The 4,931-nt window shown below is 47.3% G+C and overlaps 1 pseudogene; it reads left to right on the forward strand.

Moving 5' to 3' along the window:
* The first annotated feature begins 578 nt into the window (after positions 1 to 578).
* On the forward strand, positions 579 to 4,047 carry LOC128263911 (uncharacterized; annotated as a pseudogene).
* Positions 4,048 to 4,931: the final 884 nt, after the last annotated feature.

Consider the following 4,931-nt stretch of genomic DNA (forward strand, 5'->3'; position numbering starts at 1 on the left):
ACGCGGGATTTGGATTAAGTTGGTGGCCGAGGGAAATCCCGGAGGTCGGGTCACCAAAAATCAATGGAAGGCAGTCGAGGAATAGCTGACCATCTTGTGTATGGGACTGCTCCGAGACTTTCCCCAGCCAACTTTATTCTGCAAGGACGCGGGGTGGTTCCAAGGCAGTCTCAAAGTGGTAACCTGCGATAGTCAGCGGTCAGCTGACCTATACGAGAAGGCGACAGTGCAGCTCGGCGAGGTTTACAAAAGGGCGAAAATCGTTGCGCTGGGTTGGCGTGACGTCCCCAGTAGGCCCCCGAGCGAGGATCTGGCTGCCGCCCTCCATAAAGACGCCGGATGACATCCTCTTCATGTTGCAGAGGAAGGTGGAGCAGCATGAGGGGCTGGTTAGTCAGGCCATCGTCGTCCTGAACAAGACGATGAGGCTGCTCACGGGAAACTGAATTTCGGTTTCAGCTCGATCAGACTGATGGTCTACAAGGGAGACTCGAACGCAAAGGAGGACCCCGTCGGTAAACCCAGCAGAGCAGGTTTTTCCGGAAGAGCTTAAGGCTCCCGGGGACGAAGAGCCGGCGATGAAGCCGGCTGTAGGAAACGACGACCTCAGTGACGCTGAGGAAGCCGACGTCACGGTGGTGGAGGGAAACGTTGCAGATGTCATTAAGACTTCTGCAAGTGAAACTCCACCACAGTAAGGCAGCGTCTGCTGCTCCGGTGAACCGCCTGGCTGACTGTGGGGCAGATCTTGTGCTGGATCAGGAACCTTGGGTCGTTGGAGGCAAGGTCTCTGGACTAGGCACCAAGAAATTCAAGTTACTTGACTCTAAAGGAGTTAAAATTCGAACCTGCATTTTAGACAAAAGGCACCTTAGCATATTTCTGCTTTATAATTACAGCAACGGAGACAACACCGTAGCAAGCCTGGAGCTTCCAGCGGCTACCATAAGGGTGACTTCAGCGTACATGGCCTTTGAAAAGGAAGAACCCCCAGACGAGTTAGTCCGAAAACTGGTCGAAGAGAGCGAGGCGCTCAACATCGGCCTGGTAATCGGCTGCGACGCAAATGCTCACCACACTCAGTGGGGAAGCCCATCAAGCAATAACGGGGGTGAGTTTCTTTTTAATTTCATCCTTGGCTTTAATATATTCCTATGCAACAGAGGTAACATCCCCACCTTCATTACAAAAAAAAACCAAACGGTCACTGACCTTACCTTGGTGTCAGGCAGTCTTGTAGAAAAAGTCAGAAATTGGGAAGTCTCAAGCGAGCACTTATTTTCAGACCACAGATTCATAGAAACTACTTTATCATTAGACCCTCCTACTCCAGCTGAATTCGTCAACCTTAGACGAATAAACTGGCGCGCTTATAGAGAAGCCTTACTAGGTATTCTTCCAATAGAAACCCCAAATGACAATAGTGATCTACCCAGTCTAGATAACTTAGTAGGGACCTTTACAGAAGCCTGCAATGTGACCATTGAATCAACCTACCCTAAACCGAGAGTATCCAAAAAGCCTGCTTGGTGGACTCAGAAACTTTCAGAACTCAGATCCAGCTGCAGAACCCTTTTTAACAGGGCGAAAGCGGGGAATAAAGATCTAAAATGGCAACAATATAAGTTGGAAATAGCCTCCTACAAGAAGGCCATAAGAAAAGGAAAACGATCAGCTTGGCAGGCCTTCTGCTCAAACATAGAGGAAACAACCGATGCTGCTCGGCTTAGGAAGATCCTCTCCAAAACAACCCCTTCCTTGGGATACCTTAAAAAAAGCAGATGGCTCATGGTCAGACTCTAGTGAGGAGACCCTAAGCTTACTTCTAGACTCCCGCTTTCCGGGTAGTCTCCCAGTAGAACGACTTTTAGAAAATCAGTCTGGTTCAAGCATTAACCTGGAAATGCTCCTGTCTGAACGTAACATAAAATGAGCCATAAACAGTTTCAAACCCTTCAAATCAGCAGGACCTGATCATCTCTCCCCTGAGCACATCCAAAATGCTAGTCAGATTGCTGTCAACTAGCTAAAGAAAATTTTCCGCACCATACTTAAGATAGGAACATTGCCATCAACATGGAGGGAAACAAATGCAGTCTTTATACCCAAAGCGGGCAAAGCCTCGCACACGACGACGAAAGATTTCAGGCCTATAAGTCTGCCGTCCATTCTACATAAGAGTTTTGAACGACTGATTGGGCTGCACATCAGGTCAGTCATGGACTCAAAACAATTATCAGCATGCTTACTCAAAGGGCAAGTCCACCGAATCAGCTCTGCACGCAGTATTCAGCCAAATCGAAAAGTCACTCAACCACATGGAATACGCACTAGTTGCATTCCTGGACATAGAGGGCGCTTTCAACAATGTTCTCCCTGCAGCCATAACCGAACCCCTCACTGACCTGGGTGTTGAGTTTCAAGTCGTGGAGCTAATCCATAAATTGCTGATGACCAGAATGGTAGCCTCTACTTTTGAAACCTCAACACAAACAAGGTTCGTGAACAGGGGAACCCCTCAGGGTGGTGTACTCTCCCCTGTACTATGGAACATCGCAGTGATTGAGCTTCTGTTTAACATGGAAGGGGGTGGATGTAAGGTTGTGGCATATGCGGACTATGTAGCCATTATTTTTTCAGGGAAATTCCCTCAGACACTATGCGATCTAATGACCGCCAAACTTAAAATACTCCATGACTGGACAACAGAAAGAGGTCTAGAGGTAAGCCCCTCGAAAACGGAGCTGGTGCTGTTCACAAACAGATACAAGGTTCCTCAACTAAACCCACCAACATTAAATAACTGCTCTCTCTCTCTCTCTTTCAGTGACATGGAGACTGAACAGTCAAGAGAGAACGAGAAAGGCAAAAATTGCCCTCTATTTCTGCAAAAAAGCCATCGGAAGGAAATGGGGCGTTAGTCAAGCCTATTCTACTCTACGGAGTGTCAATATAGTGGCCTGCGCTAATGAAGCAGACAGCCACAGCAAACCATAACAAGATTCAACGAATGGCATCCTTATGCATAGGCGTAGCCCTTCTCACCACCCCAATGAGGCGCTAAATGCTATTCTGAACCTTCTCAGCCTGGACTTAGCCGGCATGGCCAAGATAACTGCGGTTCGAATGATGGACTTAGGGCAATGCAAATCCCAAACATATGGTCATGCCAGGATACTCCAGCAAGACACAACGATCCCACCTAAAACGGATCTATGCGAACCAATTGAATATAGCCACACCCCCTTTGAAGCATTGCTTCCAACCAGAGAAGACTGGGAGCAAGGTCTACCGGGCCTAAAAGAGGCAGTCAATTTCTACACTGACGGCTCCAAGGCGGAGGAGGTATATACTCCGACCAACTAAACATCAAGAAATCCTTTAGACTTCCGGATCACTGCAGTGTCTTCCAAGAGGAAGTATATGCTAAAATGAAGCTTTGATGCTTCTAAAGAAATGGGTTAACATCTACAGTGATAGTCAAGCGGCTATCAGGTCGATTATCTTGACCAATACAAACTCGGAAACCATATCAAACTGCCGCAAATCTCTACATGAGATGGCTTTGCAGTTTAAAGTATACCTAACATGGGTCCCGGGTCACCAAAACATTGCAGGCAATTGTATTGCAGATGAGTTGGCCAGACACGGTACTACCGTTCCTCTCTTCCGGACGAGGAGAACATTGGTATGCCGATGGCCACCTGCAAGCTAAACATTAAAAACAAATATAAATAACTTGCGAGCCTAGCATGGACACAGGTAACACATTGTCACATCTCTCGCCAGACATGGCCAATTATTCTGTGCGAAGAGAACTTCTAAGGCTAAACCGTACCGAGTGCGGAATGCTAATACGGGTGCTTACAGGCCATTGGTTGGTCAAGCAGACTGGGCGCGCCCAAAAACGATTTCAGCAGAAGCTACAAGGACGAGGAGGAGGAAGTAACGGTGGAACACCTGTTCTGTTCCTGCCCGGCCCTATGCAGATCTAGACTGTACCATGAAAGCAACCGGATGGGAGCAACCGGATGGGAGCTATGCTAGGTCAGCTGCGGTAAGAACAGCAGACAATAATACAGGAAAGAAGACACAGATCCAAGCGGTATCACGACGGACCTTCTAAATCTAAGTGTGTCAATAATTTGACAGCTGCTCTAACCTAACCTAATCTAACCTAACCTAACTAACAGTCGTATGATTGAGTTATGGGGCCCTGAGAATTATTGCTAGGTTCAAAGGTCGTTGCCTTGTAGGCGGGTTCTGCTGAAAACCAGAGTCAAGCCTCTTGCGTGATGATTTGGGTACACAGAGAGTTTTTCATTGTGTGTCTCTTTTTATTTGTCTATTTCATCTTTTACTGTGGTTGTCCGAGGTCCCTGTGGATGTTTTGGTTGCGAAAATACCATGGTGCCCCAGTGATAGTTCTCAGGATTTTTGATTGTGCGCGCTATAGCTGGGAGCCATATGTCCAGATGGGCTTCAGAGTGAAATTGTACAGCAGGGCCTTGTATTCCAGACGCAGGGGCGATCGAGCGTTTAAGATCCAGTTGAAGCTGTTGGCTTTTAGTTTTAAACGTAGTTTTTTGCATTCGATGTGTCTTCTCCAGGTTAGTCTTCTGTCTAGGTGAACGCCGAGATACGTTACTTCGATAACTTGGGGAATCTGCGTACTATTCAATGATAGTGGAGGGCTTGTTTGCCTGTTCAGAGTAAACGTAATGTTTGCATTTTTGTTCATTTATTTTGATACGCCAGTTAGATAGCCACCTCTCTACTACGACGATGTGATTGGCTAGTTGTGTTGTTGCTCGGTTTGGGCACCTAGAGCGACTTAAGATTGCAGTGTCGCCAGCGAACGTAGATGTTGTTAGCTGCCCATTTGTATATAGGACGAACAGAGTAGGTCCAAGAGCGCTTCCTTGCGGGAC

This window comes from Drosophila gunungcola, unplaced genomic scaffold (assembly GCF_025200985.1).
Source record: "Drosophila gunungcola strain Sukarami unplaced genomic scaffold, Dgunungcola_SK_2 000026F, whole genome shotgun sequence".
Lineage (NCBI taxonomy): Eukaryota > Metazoa > Arthropoda > Insecta > Diptera > Drosophilidae > Drosophila > Drosophila gunungcola.